A 20,726-nucleotide genomic window follows, 5' to 3' on the forward strand; every position below is an offset into this window, starting at 1 on the left:
GTATCTGGAAAGCAGGAGGCCGGTACAGATTTCCCCGTCCAGGGTTATGTAAGTTACACTCCCTGCCCTGTTTGTCCAGCAAGATAGTGCGGACTATAGGAATCTCCCTTTCCCCCCAGGATACACAAAAGAAAACTGGGAAATGTGCGACCTGTCCTAAAAGGCTGCTGGGGGGAAGCTTAGATCTGCTGTTCTTTAATGGAGTTCAGCAGGATCGCGTCTCAGTTCGCCTAAAACAGTCAGCAGCTAGAAGGGGGCCTTTTCTCCTCTTCTTACCAACGCTCCATATGCAAGTGTTGGCAGAAGCTGCATGACATTATTGGTGCTTGCTTTGGCAGCACATACTCCAGATTGGTAAGTAAACCATGCAAACTATTTGTCAGGTAAGTAAACCAGGCTTGTGTTTAACCAGCTGGATTGCCTCAACAGTTCTAATTACTTTAATTGAGAATCTGTGTGTGGATCTGAATGTGATCTCAGCGATAATAGAATCACCTGTTTTTTGTTTTAATGAGGACTGAACTGGATTAAAAATTTCAGGCTGCATTGAATCTATCAGGTTTAGGAATCTGGCTTAATTACCGTATGTCTGACTTGTTCCCTTATCTAGGAGAAATTCATACTAGCCTGACGTGCCGCCTTATGGCCTCGGTGCCCGGAGTGCCGCCTCATAGCTTCTGTGCCTAGTTTGTTGTTTCTGTGCCTGCCTCTGTGCTGGTGGCCCTGCTGGCGCCTGCCTCTGTGCTGGTGGCCCTGACACATAAAAGTGTCTATGCACTCTAATACCATTTGGTGAGTGGAGTAGCCTAAAGTGCCTATTCACGATCTATTATATTTTGGTACGTCTCCATGTTGTGCTGTCATAAGGGATGATCTGGAAAATAGGAATTAGACTTACCGGTAATTCGGTTTCCGGAGAGTCCCTCATGACAGCACCCGTACATTCCCTCCCTTACTAAGTACTATCTAAATATTGCATATAAGATTTTCTTATGATTTTAATAAATCTGTTGCATCCATCCTGGTGTAGTAATCTGGAAAAACACTGGTGGGTGGAGGTGTGAGGGACCTTTTAATCTCTGATTCCTGTCTGAAGAAGGTCAAAGGGAAACAGCCTCCTGTTGTGCTGTCATGAGGGGCTCTCTGGAAACAGAATTACCGGTAAGTCTAATTCCAATTTTTTTTTCTTACTTTCCTCAGCTTACTCTTAGGTGCGTGTCATAGTCTGAAAAACATGGGGAGAAGCAGTCATTGGGAGTGACAGCAGGCACAGTTTTTTTTAAATAAAGCAACTATGCAAATTCTCTCAGTTGCATTTGAGGGGCACCTTATTAACCACATGCTGGTGCCTGGAGGACATAGAGCCATGTATGGCGGCTTTTCCTCATGTAGGGGGGGGGGGGGGGGGGGGCGAGGAACGGTTCCGTAACAGTAGGGCTCCTCCCATAATTAGCTCATTGACAGAAAAAAAGATTGGGGACATTCCCTCAGTTTAATGAAAAGTTATACCATTTTCCAATATACTTTCTGTATCGATTCATCACTGTTTTCAAGATCTCTGCTTGCTGTCATTTAGTAGGAGCCTTGTTCACATCCAGTAGATACCCAGAGATTTGTCCTGGTTCTGTGATGCTCACACAGGTGCAGGGCACATTAGAAGACAACTATGTGCCCATCACATTAGAAGAAACCGTGTGCCCATCACATGACCAGGAATGATAAACAAGGTTTTTTTATTTTTTTATTCACTGACTGCAAGCAGAAATCTGGAAACATTTAAAGGGCTTGTCCACTTTGGTGACTCTCTTTGATCAATAAAGCCCTCCCATGTGGATAGTGTACTGCAGGGTCCCATTAATCTCCCCTCTCCATTAGATCCAGTATCACGAATGTTTATTATACAGAGTGTACATTTTCGGGGTCCGCGCAGCTTCAGCTCTAACACGGCAGCTGGATCCTCAAACAGTTTAACCTAAGGAGGTTGTAGCTGTTTTTTATGGAATATTGGTCATTGAAGTTCTCGAAGCATTCGGCGGCCGCCCGGTCACACTCGCAGCTCTGCCTTGCGCACCCGTAAAAATCCTCATCATCTGTGTGAGAAATAATGGTGGTTACTATACAAGGATCTGCTCCCAGGGCTCCAGAGCTGACAATCTATTTCCTTACTGATTAAATTTTAATGAATTTATGATCGTGGTTATTCCATGCCTTATAATTGGACCTATCTAGCTGTAGCTACGTTCGGCCTTTGTCTCCCTGGTTCATTAACAGAATGCCAGGAACAAGCAACCTCCAGCAACAATCCAGCTGTTGTGAAACTACACCTCCCAGCATGCTCCATTCGCTTCTAAGGGAATTCTGAGAACAGTTAAGCAAGTGTGCATCCTGGCATTCGTAGTTTCACCACAGCTAGAGGTCGGTGACCCCAGAACTACAGTGAAGACTGACACAAAGCGGGGGGGGGGGGGGGGGTGTAACGTAACTAAATGGCAGACGGGTATGCAAAAACAATGGGTCAGTGAGTTTCCTGTTCATCCTGAGCTTTCCGCTTCATGGATAGAATTCTAGAACTACAGAAGAGAGCGACACATAAGGCTACTTTCACACCTGCGTTCGGAGCGGGTCCGTCTGGTGTCTGCACAGACGGATCCGCTCCTATAATGCAGACGTTTGGATCCGTTCAGAACGGATCTGTCTGCATTATAGCTTAGAAAAAATTCTAAGTGTGAAAGTAGCTTCAGACGGATCCGTCCAGACTTTACATTGAAAGTCAATGGGGGACGGATCCGTTTGTGTCAACTTCAAACGGATCCGTCCCCATTAACTTGCATTGTAAGTCTGGACGGATCCGCTCGCCTCCGCACGGCCAGGCGGACACCCGAACGCTGCAAGCAGTGTTCAGGTGTCCGCTTGCTGAGCTGAACGGAGGCTGAACGCTGCCAGACTGATGCATTCTGAGCGGATCCGCATCCACTCAGAATGCATTAGGGCTGGACGGATGCGTTCGGGGCCGCTTGTGAGAGCCTTCAAACAGAGCTCACAAGTGGAGCCCCGAACGCTAGTGTGAAAGTAGCCTAAATTGGCAGAACAGTCGGAACTACACCCTGTAATGAGCATTCAGCATCCTGTCCATAGTCCTGATTGTAAGCTCTTTGGCACAGATCATATGATAGAGGGGTAGCGATCAGTATTACCACACGTAATGGTCCCATTGAAGAGGGAGAATTCATAAGGCTGAGTCAGAGGATAGCACTTCATCCTGAGCAAGCGGCTGTAACAGCAATCGTGCATCTGACAGCACCTGCAAGTGAAGAAGACTGTCACTGACACAAAGGAACGAAGTGCTTCTGCAAATAAAATAATCTCGCCTAGGTTTGAATCCGACCAAGCACAACATCTGCATGGAGTTTGTGTGGGGTTATCTCCGGGTACTCCAGAAATATACATATAGGCTGGTGTCCCACTCCGGACTCGCAGAACAGCTCCCGTCCTGAACTTCCAGCACTGACCGGGGTCGCGTAGCCTTCTTACATTGATTTATGATGCTATGTAAACCCTAGAGGTCTGGATAGTATTGTATAACACTGACATACTGCTGTCAGTGTTATCCAATACATTCCAGAACTGTAAGGGTTATGTAGCATCAGAAATCAATATAATACTTTGTGACCCCGGCTGTGCTGCGAGTCCACAGCGTGACACTTGCTCGTCTGAAACCGGCCGCAGGCACATTGGCTTCCTACAAAATTGAACCTAGTGTGTGTTGGGGTTTAGCGCCTATATGACAGCCATTGACTTTTCAGGGAGTCGCCCCAGCCACCACTATCCCTGCGCTTTGAGGGTAACTTGTCATTTGGCTGTGAAAAGGAAGTTGCGTCTGATTTCCATTAAAGTCAATGGAGGAAAAGCTGTGCACGACAGAGGACGCAAAATCCATGTCGTAGTCAGGGGTGCACCACCAGTGAGGCGATTGCCTCAGGCAGCACCAGGTGGGGGCAGCGGAAGGGCTATCGGCACTTTCATTGTGGCAGAGGGGGGTTAGGTTAAGAAATTGGCATTTGAGGGAGGGGGGGCATTTCGGTTTTCGCTTCAGGCAGCAGCAGAAAGGTTAGGTGCACCCCTGGTCGTAGTTGCAAAAAATCCCATTGTGACACCTTTGACAAAAATTACATAAAATGTCGAGAGACCTTGTCACACGATATGTCGTGTGATACTGTGCTCGGCTATGTATCCAAGGCTAGGGCTACACGGCGACATTTTTTATAATGATAGTCAATGGTGTTGCCCTGTGACACGACAGTCGCAAAAAATTCATCCATGTCACAGTTGCAGTGCGACACCATTGACTATCATTACAGTAAATGTTGCACAACAGAAGTTGCCGTGTAGTTGGACCCTTTTTGTCGTGTAGCCCTAGCCTAAGCTTATAATATGTGATACTGCCTGCAGAGCTGCTGTATCCAAGCCTATCTTGTGTGATACTGTCTGCTGAGCTGCTGTATCTAAGCTCATCATGTGTGAAACCATCGGCTGAGCTTGTGTATCTAAAACTATCATGTGATATTGTCTGCTGAACTTCTGTATCTAAGCTTATTATATCTGCTACTATCTACTAGCCAATGTATCTAAGCCTCACTTGTATGATATACTCTGCTCAGCCGCTCTATCTAATCCTATCATGTTGTTTATTCTGGCCGGTGCATCTCAGCCATTCATGTGTGATACAACCTGCTGAGCCATGTATCTCAGCCATTCATGGCTAAGCAGGTTGCATCACACATGAATGGCTGAGATACATGGCTCAGCAGGTTGTATCACACATGACAGGCTGAGATACATGGCTCAGCAGGTTGCATCACACATGAATCTCAGCCTGTCATGTGTGATACAACCTGCTGAGCCATGTATCTCAGCCATTCATGTGTGATACATGGCTCAGTAGGTTGTATCTCAGCCTGTCATGTGGGATACCGTCTGCTGAGCCATGTATCTCAGCCTGTCATGTGCGATACCGTCTGCTGAGCCATGTATCTCAGCCTGTCATGTGCGATACCGTCTGCTGAGCCATGTATCTCAGCCTGTCATGTGCGATACCGTCTGCTGAGCCATGTATCTCAGCCTGTCATGTGCGATACCGTCTGCTGAGCCATGTATCTCAGCCTGTCATGTGCGATACCATCTGCTGAGCCATGTATCTCAGCCTGTCATGTGTGATACTGTCTGCTGAGCTGTACCATATTAGATCATACAGATTGACCAGGACGCGGGTATCACTATAAACCTTCCTCTTTACTCCCTGAGATTAATTTCCTCCTGATTTGCCTTATAAAGTAAACAACCCCTGTGTGATCTGCCGCCACCTGCGGCTGCGCTGTGAAGACTCCAGGATGTGGAGTTTACTTGGTAACTTGATAACAACGTGGCCAACAGCAGCAGCCTGTACAGATCATCCCATATACCATATGTTACACAGAGGGAAGGCTGCAGCTGTTGTCTCTGTGGTCAGTGCCTTTCAGTTGTCAGACATTACCAGGCATCCTGTATGAGATATAAAGGCTCATATAGACACCGCTATACTCTGTATGGCCTGTAGGTCACCGCTATGGCCCAGGGCGCTGTCTGGCAACCCAGCTCCTATGCTCCTTTTCCTAAACTTTCAGTTTCTGGTAGAATAAGATGATGCATGACTAAAGCCAGAGAATACAAGGTGTGATCTGTCGCTGACAACTCTCATCGGCGATGAAACTCACCAGTCAATCTCGTCTACTGGCCAACCGTACCCTCCGAGCCCACAATAGCATCCGTAGAAGGCGTAGAACTTCAGAGGAGGCCTATTGGTCGTGTATTTCACCATCTGTGCAAACTCTAGGACACCGGCTTCTGTTCCCAACATCATCACGACTAGACATGAGAGAGAGAGAGAGAGACAGCGGGGTCAGACCCAGACAACAAAGTCCTAGAGAGCTGGCTGACAACCACTTTTAGAGCAGTAATAGAGGCCATATTGTTTGTCAACTAACTTCCCCAGATTCCTGAATAGCATATGCAAGCCGTTCGTCCTCATACTGTGAAGGAGATCATTGAATGAGCAGCCGACTGTTGGGTAGAACATGTAATCGTCCCATGTAACTCCATCTTTAGATTTAGGAATCGTGTGTCGGCTGCAACTCCTTGGCCAAAAGCGGCTTCCCGGACCCAAAATGACTATCATAGTTATTGACGATACAGCCAGTCTTTAACTGATCGAGCGGCTATTGCCGTGTACTCACATGATGATGTCATGATGCAATAGCACCACGATCAGATACAATTGGACTGTATCATCAATAACTATGCTGCAGTGATGTCAGGGAAGCTGCGGTCGGCACACTGCTTATTTCTTGGGCCAACCCTGGTCGTGTGCATGAGCCTACCTGGCACTTTGTTATCATATTGCCAGGATATGGCACCAAAGTCTGATAGGTACAGGTCCCACCTCTGGGGCTCGCACTTATCTTTAAACGGGGCCCCTAAAGTGAATGAGCGCACACGTGATGCGATGCAAAAACGTCCGTGGCCCGTATATCGCGGACCCGACCTCATTATCTTACTGTTTCCATAGACTCATAGCTGTGGTTCACCTGATTAAAACACTGTTTTTCTTTTGTTGATCCGAAGCTCCATTTCCGAGTTATGATACTTTGTCTTAATTAGTGTTGAGCGAATGAAAGTTAAATGAATTGACTTCAATACAAATTTCAGGAAAAATTTAATTTGTCACAAAGCCGAATTTCCTTGCGCTCCATGGTAAACAAATAAATTTTTCCTGATGTGGCAATAAAAAACAAAAAAATATGTACTCCCCTCATCCATTTGCTCATGGAGAGGCCGTTGCAGCCATCTTGATTGAAGAAAACGCTCCAAATCAGTAATGACGTCACCGTCTCCTCCCAGAGTGATGACATAGTGACATCATCACGTCAGCGCGCGTGAGATTTGGAGCGTTTTCTTCAATCAAGATGGCCACGACGGCCTCTGCACGAGCAAATGGATGACGTGAGTATGTATTTTTCTTTTTTATTAACCCCTAAAGGCCTTAATGTGATTGTTAGATGCCTCATTCAACACTGATTGCGGCATCTAAGGGGTTCAAAGACGGGGGGGGGGGGGGGCAGCGTGATTCCGTTCCCTGTCATTGCGCCCGCTACATACAATGGAATGCGATTCGTGACAAAGTAAATAATCACAAATCAAATTACTTTGTGAACTTCGGTGAAGGGAACAAATCAAATTTTTGCAGACTTTGCTAATCTCTAGTCTTAATATACAAATTAGACCTTTGGTGCAATGAGGGTGTCACCATTGCTCTGATTTAAACCGTTGCTCTTGTTGCACCCAAGCTCCACTTATTTCTGGCGCCAGCCCCTCCGTGGCTGCTTTGAATGACAGGGACAGACCGTGGCAGAGCAACGAGGGAGGAGCTGACTACAAAAAGGAGGGGTGCTTGGGTGCAACAAGAGCAACTCAGGTGAACCACAGAGATGTGTCTATGCAAACAGTAAGATAAGGAGGTTTCTGGTGACAGATTTCTTTTAAATGTGAACATAACATTCTAAATAAAGTTTCTTGAAAATTGTTTCACCATGGATATACACTAGGGTTGCCAGACATCCGGTTTTCATACTTCTGGACCTTGTCTGGCGCAAGGCCAGGACAGACGGACAGAAGTCCTCCTTTTTTGTGGTTAAGCTGACAGCCAGTGGCCTCCGGCTCAGACATGGTCACTTTAAGTATCCCTGACAGGAGGCAAGGCCTGGCAGTGCGTCCAGATCACAGTACGTTGTATCGTGACGTCATCAGCGCTGCAGCTGCTGCACGCAGCACCGGCCAATTCAGTTTTTTTACAGGCGGGAACAGAGGAGCGCGGGATGTGGAGAGACCGCGGGTGCCGCCACTGCCCACTTGCCCAGTCTCTATCTACAAAGTCTGTACAGACTACAGTACAGTGTACACACTCAGTCACTCTCAGACACTCACCCGACTGCTGAAACCACCCTCGCTAGCCAGCCAGGTCCAGGCACTCAGCTCAGCCTGCCTCCAGCCCACACTGAGCCCGGCCTGCCTCCAGCCCACACTGAGCCCGGCCTGCCTCCAGCCCACACTGAGCCCGGCCTGCCTCCAGCCCACACTGAGCCCGGCCTGCCTCCAGCCCACACTGAGCCCGGCCTGCCTCCAGCCCACACTGAGCCCGGCCTGCCTCCAGCCCACACTGAGCCCGGCCTGCCTCCAGCCCACACTGAGCCCGGCCTGCCTCCAGCCCACACTGAGCCCGGCCTGCCTCCAGCCCACACTGAGCCCGGCCTGCCTCCAGCCCTCTGCCTGCTTTCAGCAAGTCGATTCAGCCTGAGCCAGAACAGCAGCCAACCCACACAGCCAGTCCACTAGGAATTAGGCCCATGTATTACTACTAGTTATTACCATCTGGCCTTAGTATCTTCTGTATATGAGCTGGTATAAGTTATACATCTGTCCTCTTCTGGTACCAGAAGATGTATAACTTATACCAGCTGTACAAATTATCTACAGGAGATACCCAGGTTTAGTGATGTCGCGAACATAAAATTTTCCGTTCGCGAACGCCGAACGCGAATTTCTGCAAATGTTCGCGAACGGGCGAACCGCCATAGACTTCAATAGGCAGGCGAATTTTAAAACCCACAGGGACTCTTTCTAGCCACAGTAGTGATGGAAAAGTTGTTTCAAGGGGACTAACACCTGGACTGTGGCATGCCGGAGGGGGATCCATGGCAAAACTCCCATGGAAAATTATGTAGTTGACGCAGAGTTGGATTTTAATCCATAAAGGGCATAAATCACCTGACCCCGGGTGCCGATGCATGCTGTCTGACTGTGCCACTAGCTCCTTGCAACAACCTCCCCCTGCTTCCAACTCGTCTCCTCCTTCTCTCTGTCTCCCCTTCTGAACTTTCCCCCTCTTCTTCTTCTCTTCGAGCGGGCACCCACGTGGCATCCACGGACACATCGTCATCATCAACCGCTGCACTTGTATCTGACACCTCAGCAAAGGAAGCAGCAGCGGGTACAACATCATCATCATCACACCGTACGTCCATGTGCGTAATGCTGCCTGACTGAGACATATCCCTGTTATCTCCATCCTCTGGCAATAATGGTTGCGCATCACTAATTTCATCCAACTGATGTGTAAATAACTCCTCTGAGGGATCAAGTGAAGCGGCTGTGGTGGATGTGGTGGTGGTGGCGGCGGGCGGGAGAGTGGTAACTTGAGAGCAGGTGACCAAAGCTGAGCTGGAGGAGGATGGTGCGTCAAGGTTCTTAGCGGAAGCTGTTGAAGTTTGGGTGTCCTGTGTAAGCCAGTCAACTATTTTCTCAGAATTTTTGGGGTTCAGGGTACGTGGCCTCTGAACACTGGGCATTATTCCAGGGCCAGTGGAAATCACAGCACCACGAACAGGACGGCCCCTGCGGCGTGGCCTGCCTCTGCCTGTCATTTTTTATTAGATAAGTGTTACTATGCGTGCAAGGTACTGTGCCACCCTATATAAGTGGTGGGCAGTGGGCACAGTACAGTCTGTGTAAGCCTGGCTGACACACACTGGCTTGCAACTGTGATTAGATTACAGTTAAATTTTAAATATAATTTTTTTTTCTGAAATGTATTTGAGTGAATGACACCCTGTAACGGTATAAGTGGAGGCAGAACCAGCCACTAGCCAGCGGACACAATACAGTCTGTGTGGGCCTGACACACACGGGCTTGCAAATGGGATTAGATCACAGAAAAATATTAAATAGAATTTTTTTTTATCTGCAATGGATTTTCTGTCACACCCTGTATGAATGGTGTGCACACAGTACTGTCTGTGAGCCTGCAGCCTCTCACACACGGGCAGGCAACTGCAATATATATATATTAAAAAAAGCAGACTGATGTACCAGCCCTGAAAAGGGCTTTTTGGGGTGCTGTCAGGACGCTGTCCTTACAGCAGATGAGTCTGTGGACACAGAACACTGCCCTAGCTAACGCTTTCCCTATTGAATCAGCAGCAGCAGCAGCACTGTCCCTCCTCTCTCTGTGAAAGCAGATTCCGAATGAATCTAAAATGGATGCTCTCCAGGAGGTGGGAGGGTCTGGGAGGGAGGGTCTGCTGCTGATTGGCTGGAATGTGTCTGCTGACTGTGAGGTACAGGGTCAAAGTTTACTCAATGATGATGTATAGGGGGCGGACTGAACATCGCATATGTTCGCCCGCCGCGGCGAACGCGAACAAGCTATGTTCGCCAGGAACTATTTGCCGGCGAACTATTCGGGCCATCTCTACCCAGGTTATACCAGCATGCTTCATATCACTATATACAGGAAGATGTATAACTTATACCAGCTGTACATATATAATTATATACAGGAGATACCCAGGTTATACCAGCATGCTCCATATCACTATGTACAGCTGGTATAAGTTATACATCTTCTTGTGTATAGTGATATGGAGCATGCTGGTATAACCTGGGCATCTCCTGTATATAATTATATATGTGCAGCTGGTATAAGTTATACATCTTATTGTATATAGTGATATGGAGCATGCTGGTATAACCTGGGTATCTCCTGTATATAATTATATATGTACAGCTGGTATAAGTTATACATCTTCTTGTATATAGTGATATGGACCATGCTGGTATAACCTGGGCATCTCCTGTATATAATTATATATGTACAGCTGGTATAAGTTATACATCTTCTTGTATATAGTAATATGGAGCATGCCGGTATAACCTGGGCATCTCCTGTATATAATTATATATGTACAGCTGGTATAAGTTATACATCTTCTTGTATATAGTAATATGGAGCATGCTGGTATAACCTGGGCATCTCCTGTATATACTTATATATGTACAGCTGGTATAAGTTATACATCTTCTTGTATACAGAGATATGGACCATGCTAGTATAACCTGGGTATCTCCTGTATATAATTATATATGTACAGCTGGTATAAGTTATACATCTTCTTGTATATAGTGATATGGACCATGCTGGTATAACCTGGGCATCTCCTGTATATGATTATATATGTACAGCTGGTATAAGTTATACATCTTCTTGTATATAGTGATATATGGACCATGCTGGTATAACCTGGGCATCTCCTGTATATAATTATATATGTACAGCTGGTATAAGTTATACATCTTCTTGTATATAGTAATATGGAGCATGCTGGTATAACCTGGGTATCTCCTGTATATAATTATATATGTACAGCTGGTATAAGTTATACATCTTCTTGTATATAGTGATATATGGACCATGCTGGTATAACCTGGGCATCTCCTGTATATAATTATATATGTACAGCTGGTATAAGTTATACATCTTCTTGTATATAGTAATATGGAGCATGCCGGTATAACCTGGGCATCTCCTGTATATAATTATATATGTACAGCTGGTATAAGTTATACATCATCTTGTATATAGTAATATGGAGCATGCTGGTATAACCTGGGTATCTCCTGTATATACTTATATATGTACAGCTGGTATAAGTTATACATCTTCTTGTATATAGTGATATGGACCATGCTGGTATAACCTGTGTATCTCCTGTATCTAATTATATATGTACAGCTGGTATAAGTTATACATCTTCTTGTATATAGTGATATAGAGCATGCTGGTATAACCTGGGTATCTCCTGTATATAATTATATATGTACAGCTGGTATAAGTTATACATCTTCTTGTATATAGTGATATATGGACCATGCTGGTATAACCTGGGCATCTCCTGTATATAATTATATATGTACAGCTGGTATAAGTTATACATCTTCTTGTATATAGTAATATGGAGCATGCTGGTATAACCTGGGTATCTCCTGTATATAATTATATATGTACAGCTGGTATAAGTTATACATCTTCTTGTATATAGTGATATATGGACCATGCTGGTATAACCTGGGCATCTCCTGTATATAATTATATATGTACAGCTGGTATAAGTTATACATCTTCTTGTATATAGTAATATGGAGCATGCCGGTATAACCTGGGCATCTCCTGTATATAATTATATATGTACAGCTGGTATAAGTTATACATCATCTTGTATATAGTAATATGGAGCATGCTGGTATAACCTGGGTATCTCCTGTATATACTTATATATGTACAGCTGGTATAAGTTATACATCTTCTTGTATATAGTGATATGGACCATGCTGGTATAACCTGTGTATCTCCTGTATCTAATTATATATGTACAGCTGGTATAAGTTATACATCTTCTTGTATATAGTGATATAGAGCATGCTGGTAGAATGTTTACATTCTGTTCACAATAGTATCTGTATAATGTAGTATTGAACTATTGTGCGCCACTGTCCCCGGTACGATTTCCTCCTTTTCGGGTTGTGATGTCCTCCTTTAATCAAGCCAGGCCCTGTTGCCCATAGTAACCAATCACAGAGCGGTTTCCATTTTTTCAGAGCAGTTGAACAAATGACAGCTGAACTCTGATTGGTTCCTGAGGGCAATCTGTTCTCTTTAATTAACTTTATTTATAGTGCCATACAGAATCCCTCTACCCCACCACCACATGGCTGTACTCACAGGTTCCTAGGAGGGCGAGCAGGGCAGACGCCATACTGCACCAGTCACTGTTGCAACCGATAGAAGGAGGCTGCAGAACAATTTCTGTGAGAATGGGAAATAAACTAAAATGATGATGTGCATTGTTACTAAAGGGCAAAGCAGTATACCAAAGCACGGTCAGTCAACAGCAGGGACAGTATTATAGGAATGTCAGTCAACAGCAGGGGCAGTATTATAGGAATGTCAGTCAACAGCAGGGGCAGTATTATAGGAATGTCCGTCAACAGCAGGGACAGTATTATAGGAATATCGGTCAACAGCAGGGGCAGTATTATAGGAATGTCAGTCAACAGCAGGGGCAGTATTATAGGAATGTCAGTCAACAGCAGGGGCAGTATTATAGGAATATAAGTCAACAGCAGGGGCAGTATTATAAGAATGTTAGTCAACAGCAGGGGCAGTATTATAGGAATGTCAGTCAACAGCAGGGGCAGTATTATAAGAATGTTAGTCAACAGCAGGGGCAGTATTACAGCAATGTCAGTCAACAGCAGGGGCAGTATTATAAGAATGTCAGTCAACAGCAGGGGCAGTATTATAAGAATGTCAGTCAACAGCAGGGGCAGTATTATAGGAATATCGGTCAACAGCAGGGGCAGTATTATAGCAATGTCAGTCAACAGCAGGGGCAGTATTATAGCAATGTCAGTCAACAGCAGGGGCAGTATTATAGGAATATCGGTCAACAGCAGGGGCAGTATTATAGCAATGTCAGTCAACAGCAGGGGCAGTATTATAGGATTGTCAGTCAACAGCAGGGGCAGTATTATAGGAATGTCAGTCAACAGCAGGGGCAGTATTATAGGAATGTCAGTCAACAGCAGGGGCAGTATTATAGGAATATCGGTCAACAGCAGGGGCAGTATTATAGGAATGTCAGTCAACAGCAGGGGCAGTATTATAGGAATATCGGTCAACAGCAGGGGCAGTATTATAGCAATGTCAGTCAACAGCAGGGGCAGTATTATAGGAATATCGGTCAACAGCAGGGGCAGTATTATAGGATTGTCAGTCAACAGCAGGGGCAGTATTATAGGAATGTCAGTCAACAGCAGGGGCAGTATTATAGGAATGTCAGTCAACAGCAGGGGCAGTATTATAGGAATATCGGTCAACAGCAGGGGCAGTATTATAAGAATGTCAGTCAACAGCAGGGGCAGTATTATAGCAATGTCAGTCAACAGCAGGGGCAGTATTATAGCAATGTCAGTCAACAGCAGGGGCAGTATTATAGCAATGTCAGTCAACAGCAGGGGCAGTATTATAGCAATGTCAGTCAACAGCAGGGGCAGTATTATAGCAATGTCAGTCAACAGCAGGGGCAGTATTATAGGAATATCGGTCAACAGCAGGGGCAGTATTATAGCAATGTCAGTCAACAGCAGGGGCAGTATTATAGGATTGTCAGTCAACAGCAGGGGCAGTATTATAGGAATGTCAGTCAACAGCAGGGGCAGTATTATAGGAATGTCAGTCAACAGCAGGGGCAGTATTATAGGAATATCAGTCAACAGCAGGGGCAGTATTATAGGAATATCGGTCAACAGCAGGGGCAGTATTATAGGAATATCGGTCAACAGCAGGGGCAGTATTATAGGAATATCGGTCAACAGCAGGGGCAGTATTATAGGATTGTCGGTCAACAGCAGGGGCAGTATTATAAGAATGTCAGTCAACAGCAGGGGCAGTATTATAGGAATATCGGTCAACAGCAGGGGCAGTATTATAAGAATGTCAGTCAACAGCAGGGGCAGTATTACAGGAATGTCAGTCAACACCAGGGACAGTATTACAGGAATATCAGTCAACAGCAGGGGCAGTATTATAAGAATGTCAGTCAACAGCAGGGGCAGTATTATAGGAATAACGGTCAACAGCAGGGGCAGTATTATAAGAATGTCAGTCAACAGCAGGGGCAGTATTATAGCAATGTCAGTCAACAGCAGGGGCAGTATTATAGCAATGTCAGTCAACAGCAGGGGCAGTATTATAGCAATGTCAGTCAACAGCAGGGGCAGTATTATAGCAATGTCAGTCAACAGCAGGGGCAGTATTATAGCAATGTCAGTCAACAGCAGGGGCAGTATTATAGCAATGTCAGTCAACAGCAGGGGCAGTATTATAGCAATGTCAGTCATACAATAATATAAGTCAGAGTCAGCTGCAAGGCAGTGCCATTCAAACATCAGATTCAGTCATAAAGCAATGTCAGTCAAATGTCAGTGTCATTTATACATTAGACTTAGGCCTCTTTCACACGGCCGTAGTGCTCCCGTGGCTGTATTGCGGGCCGTATATGGCGGTCCCGCAATACATGCAGCACCGGCCGTGTGCATTCACTTGAATGGGTCCGCAAATCCGGAGGTGCGGTGCGGAACGGAACCCCACAGAGGCACGACGGAGTGCTTCCATGGTATTTCGTGCTTCCGTTCCCCAAAAATATAGAACTTGTTCTATCTTTTTGCGGAACCGACGGATCGTGGACCCCATTCAAGTGGAGTTCATGACGGATCCGTCTTGGCAATGTTACGGATAATACAACTGGATCCGTTCATAACGGATGCAGATGGTTGTATTATCAGTAACGGAAGCGTTTTTGCTGAACCCTGCCGGATCCAGTAAAAACGCTGGTGTGAAAGTAGCGTAATTCAGGTTTTGAGATCCTCTGCCGGATGTCAAAACCTGAATTAAAAACGCAGATGTGAAAGTAGGAGTCATGCAGCAGTTTCCATCAAACACTGTCAGTCATATGGCAGAGTCCATCTTAGGGCTCATGCACACAAAAGTATTTTCTTTCCGTGTTCAATCTGGGTTTTTTTGCGGACCGTATGCAAAACCATTCATTTCAATGGGTCCGCAAAAAAACAGAAGATACTCCTATTATTGTCCGCATTACGGACAAGGATAGTACTGTTCTATTAGTGGCCAGCTGTTCTGCAAAAAATACGGAATGCACGCGAACGTCATCCGTATTTTTTGCGGATCCGTTTTTTGCAGACCGCAAAATACATACGGTCGTGTGCATGAGCCCTTAAATTACAGTCAGGCAACCGTTTCGATCATACATCACATCAGAGTCAGTCATAAGTCAGGGTCAGTCATACCTTACAGTCAGGCAGGCAGGAGCATCAGTCATACATCGTCAGAGTCATGAGGCAGTGTCAGAATGTAGGACTGCCATTGCTCTGCCGAGCGCAGTACTGTTACCTGTGTTGTGTCTCAGCGATCTCTGCCTTTCCTACTGGAGCTGCCACCTCATTATAATGGACGCCAAAGCTAAAAGGAATGTGTAAAGATCCTCCTGCGCATCCTGCATTGTGAAAGGGCACGCTGCCAAATTACCAGCTTTCAGGAAGGTGGATTCACTGGAAATGTCACCGCTTCTCTGGAAGTTACAAAATCAAAAAGTTTCCCCCTCTTTCTTCCACTTGTCCTGAAGAACTAGAATGTAGACAGCGATATAAAGTGCAATATTACCCTGGAACAGCAGAGTTTAAAAACGGACAAAAGCGCACGCCAGTGTAACTTCTCTAGTTACTTACTGTAAACTTTACAAAAAATGTCCTGCACTGGTTACTCACCATACAGAGCATTAAAAACTGTGCAGGCAGGGTCGGCCTTAAAGGGAACCTGTCATCAACTTTATGCTGCCCATACTAACGGCGGCATAGAGTAGAGACGGGTGGGTTGATTTCAGCGGTCGGTCATTTATAAGTTAAAAGTAAGTGGTTGCCAAGAACCAACATCACAATCATTGCAGACCGGGCCTGGAGAAGAGTCACGACCACCTGAGAAGAGTCCTGGTTATTCATGAATTCCTGCTCTCCTGCCCACCTGCTGATGACTGACAGGCTTCTACCTAGTTTTCTCTCTTTCTCTCTAGGAGAGAACTGCCAGTCATCAGCAGATGGTGAGAGTGCAGGAGATTATAATAACCAGGACTCTTCTCAGGTAGATGTGACTCTTCTCCAGGCCCGGGCTGCAATGATTATGTAGTTGGTTCTCGGCAACCACTTACATTTAGCTCATTAATGACACACCGCTGAAATCTGCATTTCTGTCACTATCTATGCTGCCCACAGTTAGGTCAGCATAAAGTTGAGGACAGGTTCCCTTTAAGTTACATGGCAACCTGGTCAAGAAGTCTTTATAGGGTATTAAATACTTAAAACTATGTAAAATAGTTTTATGGATGTGGTGATAGAGGTGTCCAGATATCAAAATTATTTTCAGGAGTAGGCAACCCCTCCCTTCACATTCCGGTATTGGGCCATCACCTCCTCCTTGTCCGCCTGCCCAATGCCAGGTCAGGAGATTGCAGCCATACAATCAGTAAGATGGAACCACTTCACAGAGACCCCTATCATAAAACCTAAAGATAGCACGAGGGTCATACCGTTAGGAGACGCCAAGAAGATGCTAGCGTCCCCTCCGGCCAAGGTCACACATGATATACATCAAAGAAATACGTGGCCAAATCCATATTTGGGCCACGTGCTTCCTCCTGAGAACTCAGGCCATGTAGATGCGTCTACGGTATCAAAATAAAATCGATCCCAGCTCAGCAACAGGGAGCAATTAGATAACTCCCTTTATCCTGCCATTACCTCCGCCATGTTTGGTACGCAAGTTTGTGGGACGTTAGGACGGAGTGGATGGAGGTAATATGAAGTTGCCTAATATGACGAGTGGTGGCCGCTAAAATCGATTAGTTTCAGATGATGGAGAGCTGACAGAGGGAGGTCCAGCGTGACCCTGCAGGCTCCCATCCTGAATCTTAGATGGTAATCCTGACAATGGAGAAAATAATGCACAGCCAAAGCTTAGACGGAATCTGTCATCAAATCCATCTTATTACAACCAGCTTACATGTCCGATGAGCCCTTGCCAGATGAATCTAATGTTCTTGCTCCCATGTCGATCCGTGGCCTTATTGCAGAGAACACAGCTTTTTCATTAGTCCCTGGGTGCAACAAGGGCGTTTCTGTTGCACGGCTCACTCTCTACATTCAGCGCCCCCACCTCTTTGTCTGACAGGACCAGGCGTGTAGACCTAAGGCGCATTCAAATGATGCGAAGAACAGCCGATTGTCGGGAAGGAAGCAAGCATGAATGTTTGCGAATTTATAAAAAAAAACAAAAAAAAAACAAATTCTACAGTATTCAGACCCTTTGCTACGACACAACATTTTGCTCTGGCCTCCCATTTCTCTGGATCATCTTTGAGATGTTACCACACCTTGATTGGAGTCCGCCTGTGGAAAATTCAGTTGATTGGACACACAGCTGACAATGCATTTCAATAGCAAAACAAAGCCATGAGGAGGAAAGAACTGCCTGTAGAGCTCAGAGACAGGATTGTATGGAGGCACAGATCTGGAGAAGGGGACAAAAACATTTCTGCTGCACTGAAAGTTCCCACAGTGGCCTCCATAATTCTTACAGGGAAGGGGTTTGGAACAACCAGGACTATTCTTATAGCTGGCTGCCCCATCAAACTATGTAATCTGGGGAAAAGGACCTTGGTAAGACGGGTGACCAAGAACCCAATAATCACTCTAACTGAGCTCCAAAGATCCTGTGTGCAGATGGGAGAAACTTCCAGAAGGTCAACCATCACTGCAGCCTCTTCTCAGTAAAATAAACATGAAAGCTGCCTGGAGTTTACCAAAAAAGCACCTAAAGGACTCTCAGACTGTGAAAAACAAGATTCTCTGGTCTGAGGAAACCAAGATTAACTTTTTGGCTTCAATTGTAGGAATCATATCTGGAGGAAAACAAGCACTGCTCATTACCTGCCCAGTACGATCCCTACATTGAAGCATCATGCTGGGAGACAGGGAAACTGGTTTCTTAATAAAAACCCAATTCTAAGAGCTCTGGACCTCTGACTGGGCTGAAGTTTCACCTTCCAACAAGACAATGACCCCAAGACAACACATGAGCGGCTTAGGGACATCTCTGTGAATGTCCTTGAGTGGTCCAGCCAGAGCCCTGACTTCTGTGGAGAGACCTGTTCACTGTCCACCAACGGTCCCCATCCAACCTGACAGAGGATCTGCAGAGAAGAATGGCAAATAAATCCCCAAATCCAGGTGTGCAAACCTTTTGTCATCATTCCCAAGAAGACTGGAGGCTGTAATCACTGCCAAAGGGGCTTCAACTAACTCCTTGGTAAAGTGCGACTCATGACAGCGGCAAGGGTCCCTTTTAGTGAAAGTTTGTCGTGACGCCAGTTGCAGTGAAGCAACAAGGGCACAGGGCCCCTTTTAGTGATGTAGTAGCTACCCAGGTGTAGGAATGCCAGAGTGGTGTAGAGTGGCCTATAATGTCTCTTTAGGTATTAAGCACGTATCACGGTGCTTCTACCTGGATACGCTGGACCACAGGCGTTGTCGTCCGAAGCACAGCAAATAGGGGGAATAGTTGAGGGATTTGAAGAAATGATTGAGTCCAGACCTTGTATATAGTGGAATAGCAACTTTACTTGAATAAACGTTTCTCCATCAGTTTACAGACTTTGTCTTGGTTCCAGCAGCCGTTGGCATTAACTGTGGCAGGCAAACTCCTCTCTGCTACTTCTGTTGCTCTCTGGCTCTGCTGTGCTAACAGGCTGGCTATAGAACTCAGCTTCTTCTGTATGCTGTACTTCACTTTCTGTGGGCTGGTCTGTCTCTAATTTTGTCCAGGTAACTTTACTCCTGGTTGCGGAGGCTTCTGGCTTTGGCCTCCAGATCAAGCTGAGCTGAAGGTGCTCAAGCTGGTCTAGACAGGGCTCGTCCAGCAGGGGGTCAACTACACCTTTCCCTAGCCGGGGGTAAACTGAACTCTCTAAACTACAACTCCTCCCTCCCTGCAGCAAGTGGGACACGCTCACCACACAGAGGGGGGGCTATAATGGAATAGAAAGCTCCATTCCCTGTACCTGTACCTCTGCCATTGATGCTGCCACCTGCTGGTGAACCAGGCATATTACACTTGAACAGTTACAAAATAAGAAATATGAATACACATTTTGCACGACCTGGAAATTAATTCATAGGGTGACATTAGGTTAACCATAGCAGATAGTAGCAAGGTGCAAAGGTGGTAATACCACTCTGGGGCGTTACAAAAGGGGCTGAAGACGTATGTCAATGCAAGATTTTAGTTTTTCCTTTTCGATAAATTAGCAGAGATTTCTAACCTTCTGTTCTCACTTTCTCATTATAGAGTAAAGGATGATGGGAAAAAAATGGAATTAAAAGCACAATAAGCAACATAACAAAATGTGAAACAAGTGAAAGGGTGTGAAGACTTTCCCAGCACATTTTATATGTTTTCTAACCACTGGTTAGGCCTCATGCACGCAATCGTGTCTGTATTTTGGTCCGAAAACAACAGGTCTGCCAAATAAATATACTTCAATATTAATTCCATGCTTTTCTCTGTCCCAGCAATAGAAAGTTCTATTCTTCTCATCAACATGTTCTATAACTTGTCGTGTACATGAGACCTTAAGCAGCCCATCTAGTCTGCCCAATATATATGAATCCTATGAATAGTCCCTGGCCTTATCTTATATGAAGGATAGCCTTATGCCTATCCCATGCATGCTTAAACCCCTTCACTGTATTTGCAGCTACCACTTCTGCAGGAAGGCTATTCCATGCATCCACTACTCTCTCAGTAAAGTAATACTTCCTTATATTACTTTTAAACCTTTGCCCCTCTAATTTAAAACTGTGTCCTCTTGTGGTAGTTTTTCTTCTTTTAAATATGCTCTCCTCTTTTACCTTGTTGATTCCCTTTATGTATTTAAAAGTTTCTATCATATCCCCTCTGTCTCTTCTTTCTTCCAAGCTATACATATTAAGGTCCTTTAACCTTTCCTGGTAAGTTTTATCCTGCAATCCATGTACTAGTTTAGTAGCTCTTCTCTGAACTCTCTCTAGAGTATCTATATCCTTCTGGAGATATGGCCTCCAGTACTGCGCACAATACTCCAAGTGAGGTCTCACCAGTGTTCTGTACAGCGGCATAAGCACTTCACTCTTTC

General features: G+C 45.5%; 1 long non-coding RNA gene across 1 annotated transcript; it reads right to left on the reverse strand.

Annotated features, from left to right (window-relative positions):
- Positions 1–1,876: 1,876 nt before the first annotated feature.
- LOC120994016 lies at positions 1,877–3,360 on the reverse strand. The gene is made up of 2 exons (XR_005777331.1): positions 3,195–3,360; positions 1,877–2,090 (listed from the first exon to the last, which is right to left on the reverse strand). It is a non-coding gene; the product is annotated as an uncharacterized LOC120994016 (long non-coding RNA).
- Between the last annotated feature and the right edge of the window lie 17,366 nt (positions 3,361–20,726).

Source organism: Bufo bufo, chromosome 1, assembly GCF_905171765.1.
Source record: "Bufo bufo chromosome 1, aBufBuf1.1, whole genome shotgun sequence".
Lineage (NCBI taxonomy): Eukaryota > Metazoa > Chordata > Amphibia > Anura > Bufonidae > Bufo > Bufo bufo.